Genomic DNA, 13,753 nt, shown 5'->3' with positions numbered 1-13,753 from the left:
AATATAAAATGTATACACTATGCAATGCTCCTTAGACTATTGGAATATTTAAAGGTACAAATATAATATTCTACTTGCCCTTTCTTTTTAATACAGGAGCACTGCAGATGTACAGTATCTACTGTACTTTTACATTTGTCATTTACATGGTTTATATACTGTATGGCTGTCATTTTCACTTTGAGAAAATAATGTTACTGTTGTGAGTGATTTCATAAGAACGATATAGGCAACATTTGCAAAACTAATATGCACTCATAATTCATTGCATTGTTTTAATTTAAAAAAATGCTCTGAATGAGTGCACTATACAGATGTATTATTTGTGGAGTTAACATAATTGAAATACAAATAAACTTGTTGTGACCATGTCGGCATAGAATGATATTAAGGTGCAATTTCCCCTGCACAACATTTTTTATTACCATTTTTTCTTTTTCAAACATATAACAATCGTGAAGCCAAAATCCTACTGATGAACACCTTTTCTACAATGGAGCGCTGAAGTTACTGGTGACGTGGCACAGATCAAAATGTTCACTAGAAACGTCACTTCTACAGACACCACCATTTAGGGCACATCAAGCTATTTTCTATAACTTTCTGAGCAATAACCTATGTGGATACGGAAACCATCACAATCTATTTTACAGGATCACAAATTATTTCCAATACAATATCTTCAAAAGCAAACCTTCATTTAATAATAAAGACCACTAAAAAAGTCAGGGAGAGGAGACTGAATCTTTAACATTGTAAAATATTTTTCCGTTCAGCTGAAATACTTATTAAAAACACAGATAGCTTGGGGCATGGCCTGGACATTGAGAGCACCATAGAGTATTAAGAATTCTACATCCCCAATATTGGCAATATGTGCCCATCTCCACAAACCTGATGTGTAAATCTATCAACAATAAAATAGCGCACTTACATCTGCACTGAAACAGCGCCTTGGAGTGGTGCTCCCCCCTCCCTTCTCCCGCCACACTGCACTCACTAAAATGGACACCGGAATCACGCAGTGAGGGCCTGTTCCAGAAAACACGAGTCCCCACTTTGTGCTATTCTACAAGAAGGGGGCAGGTTGTGGGATGGCTGGCGGAATACCTGGGTCAGGGCCTGGTGATGGTGGAGTGACACCTGAACAGCACCTGTGGGTGATTTCTTCTTTCAGCACTACCTCAACCCTCCCTTCCCTCTCCCACAAGCACTGCAATCAAAAATTGGCACAGGGAAACATTTGGTGAAGGCCTGCACTAAAGCATGTGAGTCCCACCTGCTATTATCTATCTTAGAGTGGCTGGTCAGGAAACAACCGGCAGAATGGCTGAAATCAATATTTCAGGTTTAGACTTTGAGCCTATGGTGTATTTTTTTGGGGGGGGGTAGGGGGGTTTGGCTGAAATTAAGGCCTTTTACAACAAAACAACAATGTAAAGGCCTAAATTCTCCTCAAAAGAGAAAGTTAGTAACTTCTAAACTGAAAGCCAACATTGGTTTCTTAAAAGAAACCCTGATCAATATCGAATAGCTGATCAATATCGTGTGGTTGACAGGCAATGTTCATTAGTTCTCCTAGAGGAGGGACCCGATAAGGGAAATTATGTGGACATATGTATTAAAAGCATTTAACATACACAATTGTACAGACCAAAAAAGGCCCACAATGCAGATACCTAATTGTAAGAAGTCTTCTTTACAATAAACCCTGTACTTTGATCTAGGCACCAAAACCCGACCAACAATTCTTCCTATAGAAACTCTCTGACGTGTTGTTGCGTCATCCACCATACCCAATAATAAGGTGTATTGTATTTTAAAAAAATGAATGTAGTGGACCCATAGCACCTTCAACATCCTAGTGGAAAGTATTATATATTTCTTTCAAGCACCTAATGGGACCTACACCTGAATTGATAATCTCTTTTTGTCTTCAAATATCATGTCCCGATATCTTCTTCCTCAACATCGTCCATTGTATGATCAGACCACTCTCCAATTTCATTACATATCTTAGTGTCGATTTACTAAAAGTGAATATGGCGCTCTTACTATGAAGGAGTGATAAATATGTGCTTTAAGTGTAGATCATGTATACACAAATTAACTTAATATAAATGTTAAAAGTGCTCTTAACCGTGAAAAATACAAATGAACAAAATGCAGCTTCAAAACCCTTTGAGGACGGTCAGCCGTCTTCCTCGGTGAAATGCTTGGTGGTGAAGATTGGGGAGCGCAGTTGGTCATCAATTATGCAAAATAGAAAAAACACAAAAAATGGTGTAGATAGTATGGATGGTTGGCATGTATTGATTGTTAGTATTTCTGCAAGACACACACTCACAATTTTTGTAAGACAAAAGCTGTCCCGATTTCTGTTTGGTGTCTGCGAGTGTGTGATATCAGCTGGTGTGGTGGTGATCACGTTTATCCTTGTAGTGTTCAGGTTTTCTCAAAAGAGATAAAAAATGCAGATAGTGCGATCTTTATGACAAACGATTAATCTCATAAAATAAATAAGAAACACACTTACATACAAGCGTGTATCATCAATCACGTAATGATTAAAGATGTAATCAGTTTCTCTTACTGCAGCTGCCCGATGCTCGGCGTTCCGGCGTCTCTCCGGTGAGTGTTGCTTCCGGTTCCCCTGTCGCGTCACTTCGGCCAATGGAATGCATATGGATGGTATGCATGCAGTCTGGACTTCTCTCTGGTGCATCAGGAAATAGCAACGCTGGCGAATCTACGCGTTTCGCTCTTAATCGACTTCATCGCCATCTCTCTTCACTCAGGAGCTCCGTAAGGTAAAGGCCTCCTCTTCCCTCCTGCATATCTCTCAACGCAGCTGTACGGTGGCCCACTACGCAGTCGAATTTCGGACCCTAGCAGCAGGGACCAGTTGGAACGATGAAGCACTATCAGCAGTTTTCTGGCAGGGTCTTACAGAGAATCTCAAGGATGACCTTACTGAGCTGGAATGTCCCACTAATTTAGAGGATTTCATCACCCTGTGTATCTGCATGGATCAGCGTCTTCAGGAGAGAAGAGTGGAAAGGTCCCAGCACCGAGGAGTTATACGTTCTTTTTTTAATCTGCCAGCGGTTTCTCTAACCGAGAATTCTCTGGATCCAGATGAAGCCATGCAGCCCGGGGGTAACAATCTATTGGCCAGCGAGGAGCAGCACAGACACAATGTATCGCGGTACCGCTGGGTATCAGACTCGCCGCTATCGCAACAAAAGTGGGAAATGCCAAAACCCAGTTAGAAACGCGAGAATCACACTGGGAACATTACATACTTCTCGCTCTTGTTTACCTACTAAGGTGATGCTGCCTGTCAAGTTGACCGGGACATCTTTCATGGCCAAAACTCTGGCCTTTCTGGACTCCGGGTCAGGTGGTAACTTTATCGACCAGGCTTTCGCGGAGAAACACGGCATCCCATTGGTACAACGAAAATCTCCAGTAAAATTGGATGCGATCGACGGCAGACCAATACAGCCCTCGTATATCTAATTGGAGACGGCTCTGCTACAGTTGGAGACAGGTATGGATCATAAGGAAAGGATTTGACTGGATGTAATTCACTCTCCCAATATTGATGTAATTCTTGGGTTACCATGGCTTCAACTCCATAACCCTGTAGTAGAGTGGTCGTCTTCTCAACTCAGACATTGGAGCTCTTGTTGTCTTATGAACTGTTCTGTTCCATCACACATGTTGGCTGGGGTCTTGGTACCAGTGGAATCGAAATATAACCTTCCTAATATCTACTCCACCATTCAGGATGTTTTAGATAACGTTCAGTCCGAGGAACTACCGCTGCACCAGTTCTTTGACTTTCCTATCGATCTTTTGCCTGGGTAGGTGCCTCCCAGGGGAGATTCCTATCCACTTTCCCCTCCGGAGACCCGCTCCATGAAATAGTACATTCAGGAGAACCTCCAGAGGGGATTTGTCCGGAAATCTACTTCTCCTGCGGGTGCAGGGTTTTTTTTCGTTAAAAAGAAAGATGTAATGCTATGGCCGTGTATCGACTACCGAGGACTCAATAAAATCACAGTAAAAAAATGATATCTGTTACCATTCATCTCTGAACTGTTTGACAGATTGAAAGGATCCTCTATCTTTACCAAATTAGATTTGCGAGAGGCTTAGAATTTGGTCATAATTCGTCAGATTGGTGAATGTAAGATGGCCTTTAATATGTGGGATGGACACTACAAGATTCTGGTTATGCCTTTCAGTCTCTGTAACGCTCCTGCCGTATTTCACAACTTTGTGAATGAGATATTTAGGGATCTTCTCGAAAATATGTCATTGTATACTTGGATGACATTCTGATTTTCTCTAAATCAGCACAGGAACATCCAGATCATGTGAAGCAGGTTCTAAAATGGGAGAATCACCTGTTCACAAAGCTGGAGAAATGTCAAGTCCACCAATCCAGTACCTCCTTACTGGGATACATCATTTCTGATACCGGATTAGCCATGGACCCAGATTAAATCAAAGCTGTTATGGAATGGCCTCGTCCCATCAGCCTGAAGGCAGTCCAGCGGTTTCTGGAATTTGCTAATTATTACGCCGATTTATTCAGAAATGTTCTTCCATTCTGGAGCCCATTACTGCCTTAACCAAAACGGAAGCGGATAATTCTAAATGGTCTGTGGAGGCGGTTAATGCATTTGATAAACTAAAGACAGCCTTCACCTCGGCCCCCGTTCTGGTACATCCAAATCCCACTCTATCCTTCACTCTGGAAGTTGACACATCGGATGTTGGGGCAGGAACAGTGCTATCTCAACAAAAATATCCTAAAGCCAGATTGCACCCATGTGCATTTTTCTCCAAAAGATTTTCTCCAGCCGAACGGAACTACGACGTGGGCAATCGGGAACCTTTGACCATAAAGATGGCTTTACAGGAATGGAGGCACTTGCTAGGAGGGACGGAAAATCCAGTGACTATACTCACAGATCACAAAAACCTTTTGTACATTGAGGGAGACCGTCGATTGGGGTCACGACAAGCGCGGTGGGCATTATTCTTTTCTCGCTTTAACTTCATCATCTCTTACTTGCCAAACTCCAAAAACGTGAAGGCGGACGCTTTTTCCCGTCATTTCTTGGTTGATGACACTGCGGAGGATCACGACGAATGAATTCTTCCATCTTCACGCATCATCTCAGTGGCTACCTTTGATTCCCCAGACGACATAGTTCAGGATCAAACCCAAATACCAGAGGGCCTCGTGGTTCCAGAAGGATGCCTCTTCATCTCACCAGCCTTCCAAAGTAAGGTATAGGGGCATAGTTCCAAAGCTTCCGGTCATCTAGGTGAATGGAGGACCATCAAACACTTGGAACGAAACTTCTGGTGGCCTGGGTTTCGGAAGGATGCTAAAGCCTTTTTAGCCGCTTGTCTTGTGTGCGTGCAGACTAAAACACCCAGGAATCGACCTACAAGGGTATTACAACCTCTCCCGATCCCGGATCGTCCATGGACTCATATTTCTATGGACTAAGGATCTAAGGGTATGACAACTGTCCTGGTGGTCATAGATCGCTTGTCCAACTAGGCTCACTTCATTTCTCTGAAGGGACTACCTAATGCCACCAAACTTTCCGAGATCTTTATCCGTGAAATCTTCCGACTTCATGGATCTCCTCAAGACATCGTGTCACATCGGGGTTCGCAGTTTATCTCCAAATTCTGGAGGACCTTCTGCCAGCAGCTGAGGATATTATTGCACTTTTGTTCTGCATACCATCCCCAGTCTAATGGACAAACTGAGCGAACTAACAAGTCTCTTGAAAAATGTATCCGCTGTTTTGTGTCCGACACCCAAGATGACTGGGCAGATCTCTTCCCATGGGCGGAATTCTCCCACAATAACTTGCGGAGTGAGTCATTGCAGGAGTCACCCTTCTTTTTAAACTTTGGGTTTCATCCCTCTACTCTTCCCTCCCCAGGAGCTGCATTCGGAGTCCCAGCCGTGGATAACCAGACCCAGCACCTACAGGAGCTATGGGGGAAGACTCAGAAAAATCTTCAGAGGGCAATGGCCACACAAAAGATACAGGCAAATCGGCATTGTCAGGAGAGGCCAGTATACCATCCACGTGACAAGGTATGACTGTCTACTAGAAACATACGCTTAAAGTCACCCTCAACAAAGGTATCTCCAAAGTTCATTGGACCTTTCGAGATCATTGAGAGGATCAATCCGGTAGCATACAGGTTACGTCTACCACATGTCGGCATTTCATGTCTCATTTCTTAAAACCTTTGTACAGGATCCCAAGTCTCATGTGCCCACGCCTCCTCAGGAACCTCTTCTGGTGGACAGTAGTTTCCGGGTGCAGATGATCCTGGACTCCAGAGTCTCCAGAGGTAACATGCAGTACCTCGTTCATTGGAAAGGCTTTGGTCCGGAAGAACGTACCTGGATCCCCAAAGATCGACTTCATGCTCCTCGTTTGGTACAGGCTTTACACCGGAGGTACCCCTCGAAGCTGTGCCTGAAGCGCACAGAGGTCGCTCCTGAGGTGGGGTACTGTGAGGATCAGGCGCAGGCGTCGCCCCAGAGACAGAAGCATCAGCAGCAAACTCCGCTCCAGGCTTTGATACTAACTGACTGCCACTGCTCTTCATCAGTGCCTGCTGTGCTGAGCTCAATCAGCAACGAATCAGGCGGCTGATTCTTGCAGCAGCTTCTGCTTCTGTACTCCTCAGCTATTGGCTGCTCTCCCTTTATATGCTCAGCTATTGCTACTGAAAATTGGCTGAGCATAGAGACTGTTTTCTTGTGATGTCATGCTAGTCACAAGAACCTTATATTGTCCTGCCTTGCTTTGTCTTGCCTGCTGCACTATCCTTTATCTTGCAGTTCTACGGAAACCTCGGCTTAGCTTTCAACGATCCTGTCTATCTTCAACCCTCAACCATGGCTAGTGACCCCAACGATCCATACCTTCTCTGACCAAAGACCACGGCAAGTAATATGATGATCCTTCCCTCTCCAACCCTGACCCAGCTACCCACGACCACTACTCTGCATTCCGCACGCGATCTCGTGGCATTAGGTCAGTGTTTCTGTATCCCCACCTCGGCCTCGCGGTTCAGTCCAGTTTGTGTCGGGCACCCGTTACAGTACCATCGTCTTAGAAACGACTGCAAAAAAAAAGGAAATATTTGAAAACACTTGTTAACTTAAGGATGGAACTGGCTACATTAGAAATATCCCATAAAACTCAAAGTTCTAACCTCACATATAGGAAAATTCTTACAATTGGGGGTCAAAATGAAGGAAATAGATTTCTAGATGAGAAAAGTCCAACAGACGTTACAGACATTCTATGAATGGGGTAATAGAGCAGGTCAGACCCTCAAAACAAGCTTCAAAAACAGCTGAATTATAGATTAATTCATAGTACTATAAATCTGCATAATAACTTTGTACTGTAGGAGATGTGCACAGAGGGTAAAATACCAGTGACGATTGTAGGAGAATTAAATGTAGGCTTTATTAGCCAGCAGCTTTAAACAGAAAACCGCTTCATATCAGCAAACAAAGTTAAAGCAGAAAATAACAAGCAGGCCTAACTTCATTTATGGGAACTGAATATCACTTCAGCACTTCAACTGAGGGATGGAAGGCCTCTTACAAACCTTTGACACAAGTCCAAAGAGTTACCTGTAGGCAGAGTGCTCTCCAAGTCAGTCCAGGGTCTGTGGGGGTGTCTGTGGCGTGATCCCTCTGGCGGGTTCAAGGGACCGATGCTGCCTGGAACCAAGAGCATTTCACTTCCTCTGTGATCTCTCTAGCAGCACGGACTCTCTCTATACTAGAGATCCCATGAAGTATGTGCTGTAGGCTTTTAAGCATGCTTGATGAGCCAGGTGGAAACTGATCAATTAACTCCTGTTGAAATTAACCAGATCCCTAATTGACTCATCAGCTAAAGACAGACTTTATTTTTGAAGCCTTTTAGACTTGGGTAGGCCCTGTCACATACCTCCCCTGTGTATGGGTAGCTAGAGCAAGCCATGGCTTAAACCCATCCCTCCAATCTCTTTCATGACAGGACTGTGACTTGAAAGAGAATGGCTGGATGGAGAGAGCCCTCAGTCATGCTGGAATTCCAGCCCTTCCTCCAGGTGACCTTCACTCCTACCAGTAATCTAGTTTTTGCCATCAGGCCCTTATCTGGTTCTTAGAAAATGAATGACTGATGGTTGCTACCTCTAGCTCCAATCGTGGCCACAGTATGTGGCCCTGCTCGAATAGGACACCAGTTAAAAACTCCTTGTGGCTGGTGTAGATAACCAGTGTCTCTTCCAGTATGTGCTTGAATTCAGTAAGTGCTTTAGTCGCTCATGGAGGACTTTCCAGGCACAGTCTTTCCATGATGTGATTAGCTTCCTCACCTCTGTGGAGGACTCCTCGTTCAATCTCCTTTTTCCATTTTACCCAGTCTTGTTTTGTTCACTTGGCAGAGTTTTTCATGCATCGTGCAAAGTTTTCTTCCCCTTCACTAGGGTGACCACCGTTGTCTGGCTCAGTATCATTGATCACAGGTGTTTCAATTTAGGCCTGGGACATAGTAGCTTCAGCCTCGCTGAGCCGGGATGAGCCGCGCTGAGCAGATGCACTAACCCCCTGCATCTGTCATCAGCGCGGCTATAGTTTCCACCTCCGCATGCGTGCTGATGCGTGCGGAGGCTCAGAAACTTTGCCGAGACAGGCAAGTTTCAAATTTGCCGCTCGGGGAAGCGATGTGAGCGGTCACGTGACCACTCACATCCAATGGGAGCAAGGAACTAGTCCCTCCTCCTGCTCCACCTCCTGACACGCCTCCGCTCCACCTCTGCTCCACCTCCGCCCTGCCCCGCCCCCAGAGCGTGCTCACTGCTTTCCTGCTAGGACAGGAAAAAGCTCCATTTTGAGCAGGCGAGGCAGAGCAGGAGCGCGGCTCAAAGCGGCTGAACCCTCTATGTCCCAGGCCTTAGGTGGAGTTTTTATCAATTCTGATTGACTCCAGTGACATCTCTATTTGGTAATCGATAGACATTGTCCTGGGCCTCTCTTTCTTGATGCGTTAATTTATCCATCCTGTCTGCTTCTTCAATGTGTGGGAAAGTCCCAAGTGATATCTGGTGGGGAATTCCTGCTATAGTAGCAACGTTTTGAAGCTCCTTCAGTACCAGGAGACCCGGTCTACAGCTTTCTTATCCATCACGGGCTTAGCTGCAAAAAAAGTATGACCCCCTTATCCGTAGTGAGGCAATTTGCATTTGGTTCAGGATCCTTAAATTCCAACATCCATTTTGTTGTATTTCTCCTCACACCTGTAGTCTTTTTCCCTTGCAAAGACGAATAGACAACTAGTTTTGCATCTTTAGGGATATGATCACAGATACAGTTCTGTCTCAATCTAGCCAAAGGCTGAATCTTTATAGTGGCTGTTTTCATTGTCAGGAATCTGGTTTGGGCCATGTGGGTACGGTAGCACGTCTGGACTTGTACTTTTCAGTCCTAATTTAGTTCTTCTTTCCTGGATTTTGTGGAAAGACGGTTGTAGCACTGAGATAGCATTGCGGGTGCGCTTACAGCAATGCCCAGCTTTTATGACGTAGGACCAACTGTATATCTGGATTGATTCATTTTCCTGTAGCATCTTTGCTGCAGACACTTCCTAACATTTGACTGGACCAAAATTACACAATGCTTCAAATGTTCACATTTCTTTCTTTGTCGTTGCATTCTGCATATTGACTGGAGAAGGCAGGATGCTTTATTCTGGCGATAAAGTTGATGAACTTGCATTCCTCAATAGGCAGCCTGTATGATGACTGCTATAATTAGCGCAGATACCATTCTGGCACTTTCAGGTGTAATTTTCACGCTATTGCATCAATATTCTCTGTATATGCTAGAACCATCATTAGTAGTCATACAGGTGGGGCAGACTTCACTTGCAGAGTTCGCAGCTCTCGCAGGTCGTCTTTGTAGACTTTTTATTTTGGCTGAGCGGGCATTTTAAAAACCCAAGTATTTATTTTATTTTTTCGCACACGTAACGGGGTAGATGGTTACAGAATCAGTACCAAGTGTGGGTCACCATCTTTAGCAGTCCCTCAGTCAGACTGTGGCATTTGCGGCTTTATACAGAGCACTGTAACATTTTTTCTTCCTGGATCTGTAGCCCTTTATTCTGGTCACCTCTGTACATGGTTCTTCCGCTTTCACTCCTGTTGCTCAAGCAGTTGCAAACAAAAGCACAAAAAATTTCCCTGACAATCTCCGGGGCCCTTTTGAATTCAAGGGCCACCTCTCCTTCCACTTCTAACACCATATGTAGGAGAGGTGCGCAGAGAGTAAAACCCTGGAGACATTTGTACTCTAGGCTTTATTAGCCAGCAGCTTTAAACAGAAAACTGCTTCATATCAGAAAACAAAGTTAGAGCAGAAAATAACAACCGGGCCTAACCCCATGTAGGGGAATGCCTAACAATTCAGCAATCCCTATCTGAAGGCTGGAAGGCTAGGCCTCTTACCAACCTTTAACACAAGTCCAAAGAGAGGTACCTGTAGACAGGACTCTCTCCATGTCAGTCCAGGGTCTATGGTGGTGTCTGTGGGGTTATCCCTCATCAGCTAAAACAGGCTATATTTTTCTGACGCCTTTTAGACAGGGGAAAGACCCTGACACAAGCTTGATCAATGATTCTAAAAAAAATAGCAAATGTCTTTGTAGATTTCTATTAAAAATATTTGTATGGTCATGCAAACACCATCTAAAGAACAAATAACAAGATACCCAGAGGTCTGTGACCTTACACAGATATCAGGAAACCAAAAGGAACTCGTAGAAAAAGAGATTCAATTAGATGAAGTATCACAGGCTATCAAACAACTTTAAAAAAAATAAAACACCAAGTCCAGATGGGTTCACAGCAGCCTTCTTTAAAAGTCAAATCTGTGAATCTATATTAATCTCCCTTGATGATAATAAATCTTTTGATAGAGTTAATTGGTCTTTTTTTCAGGAGACTTTGGTAAAAAAAAGGATTTGGTCCAAACTTTAATAAATAGATAATGTTCCCATACAGTTGTCCATCGACTAAAGAGAATGAATGGGTCTCAAACTAAATTATTTCATCTGTGTAGATGGACACGACAGGGATGTCCATTGACCCTTCTAGTATTTGCATTAGTGATGGAACTCTTTGCCTGAGAATAAGAGATAATCCAAATATTACAGGTATTCGCTCAGGGCATATAGAAAATAAAATAGTAGTATTTGCAGACAACGCCCTGCTGTTTATTCATAATCCCTTGGAATCCCTACCTACCTTATGGAAGAAATAAAAAAAAATATGGCAGTGTCAGGTTTTGAAGTCAACTATCAAAAATCCGAAATGCTGAACATTGATACTCCCCAACAGGTTGTAAACCGTCTCAAATGGAGTTATTTCTTTCATTAAGCAGAAAAACAAATTAAGTATCGAGGTGTAAAGATCACTCTCCAATATCAAGACCTATATAAAGCTAATATTGTTCTGTTCCTCAATAAAACTAGAAACATTACTAGATAGATGAGATAGGAACAGTATCTCTTGGCTAGGGAAAGTAGCAGCTGTTAAGATGACTATCCTGCTCCAATTTCTATACCTCCAGGCTTTACCAATACAAATTTCTAGAACTACTGTATGTTGGATACGTTTCAAAGACTGATACTAGATTTTATATGGGACAAGAAGAGATCTAGAATCAATAAAAATATATTATTTCTCCCCAAATATAAAGGAGGATTAGAAGTTCCCGATTTACATGAATACTACTGCATGACTAATCTCAAAACAATCTCGGACTGGTTCACCAACACCGATGAAAGAGGTGGATTAGTGTAGAGCAGGCAAACTGTTAATGGATTTCTTTGGCACAATTGGTAGCACTCCATGCAAAATATAAACCTGCCACGCTGCGCCGACAGAAACTCCTGCTCTCAAGAAAATTGAGAAGGGAGTCACGACAGAGCACTAGGCCACGCCCCCCCGGCGGTACAGCCAATGAGGACGAACCTGCCAGGTGATGTCACGGCTGCGCCCCCGTCACTCCCCCGTCACGCTCCCCCTGTCTTTCCCCCTGCAGCTCTCTGCAGACCAGGAGACTCGGCTGCACGCTTCACCTGCATCTTTGGCGCGCTTGCAGCGCAGGCAGCGTGGCCGCAGCCTTAGGTGTACTACACCCCGGCTAAGCTTATGATGATTTATCATAATGTATCTAACCTGTGTTGGAGAAATTGCTGACTCGAAAGTTCCTTTTTTCATATTTGGTGGGAATGCCTTACTACTCAAATATATTGGAAAGAAATTAGGAAGTCCTTGCAGGAAGTTACGGGAGAAACAAGCCCACTTGAACTAAAATCTTTCTCTTAAATGACTCGCCTAATAAGTGGTCTGATAATATGAAGACCTATTAACCTTCTGCTGTGTGCGGCCAAATTTAAGCTATCTTTTTATTGGAAGTTCCCTGGGACCTCACCAATTAACTCATGGTATAAAAGAGTGTGGTAAATGGTAACTATGGAGAAACTTACAGCTTTAAATAGCGAGAAACCATGAAAATACTTTAGAATATGGGAACCATTTCTTAAACATACAGAAAGAAATAATAGCTGTGTTTTTTCAAACCCGTATTTCTTCAAAACATGTTATTTCTATATGTAACAAATGACTGTATGTTCCTGCTGCTAATATCCTAACTTTATATGTAGGAATAATGGATATGACTCAATTGTAATTTCTACCCTTTTTACATAACTGCATTTGAAAAGTGTTTACAAATGTTTGTTTTAGATCAAACAATGTCAATACAATTCTAAATATATATTTTTTAAAAGCACACAGCACACAGCACACAACACACAGCACAGAACACACAGCACAGAACACACAGCACAGCACACCACACACAGCATGCAGCACATAACACGCAGCACAGAGCACACAGCACACAGAACACAGCACAGAGCACACAGAGCACACATAGCACACAGAGCACAGCGCACAGCACACTTCCTATTAATACTTCCAAACAATACGTTTTTATTAAAGGGAAAGCCAAAGAGAGTCTTACTTTAATTTTGATTCTCACTTGCAATAGATGGTGGAGTGAAAGGGTATGTCATAGTCACCATGTGCTCTATGGGCCCAACAGATCTAGCCAACGTTATTGCACCCAGAACGCGTTTCTGCCAAGTCAAGATTTAACACAGTATCTTGCGAGTTCAATATAAGGGAGCAATTTGGTCACTGAATTGCAGGCTTTACTGCTTTACCGCATGCTTATGGGGACAATAATGTTGGATAACTCTGTATGCACACAAAGTGGTTACTTTCTGGCACAAAACATCTGCAAAAACTATTGACAGTACTGTAGTTGTTTGTTTATTTGTTTTTCTTTGATACATCTTGAGCAGTATTTTGCCCCAGAATTGTACGAATTGTATCTTGGTATATAGACTCCTATGTGATGAGAAAACCCAGTAGGTGAATTCTAGTATATGTATATGCTTTCACAGTGATTTCTGAGTTACAGGTCCACAATTAAATGATCCCTTACTGAAATATATATGTTTGTTGCCAGTAAACCTCATGAGTACGGATTCAATTAAATGGTGAGCGATAGTCATCAGCGGGGGTTATTTACTAAACACTGCCAGCTACAAAACTGGGA

This window comes from Ascaphus truei, chromosome 2 (assembly GCF_040206685.1).
Source record: "Ascaphus truei isolate aAscTru1 chromosome 2, aAscTru1.hap1, whole genome shotgun sequence".
NCBI classification, from domain to species: domain Eukaryota; kingdom Metazoa; phylum Chordata; class Amphibia; order Anura; family Ascaphidae; genus Ascaphus; species Ascaphus truei.
This window is presented reverse-complemented; position numbering follows the sequence as displayed.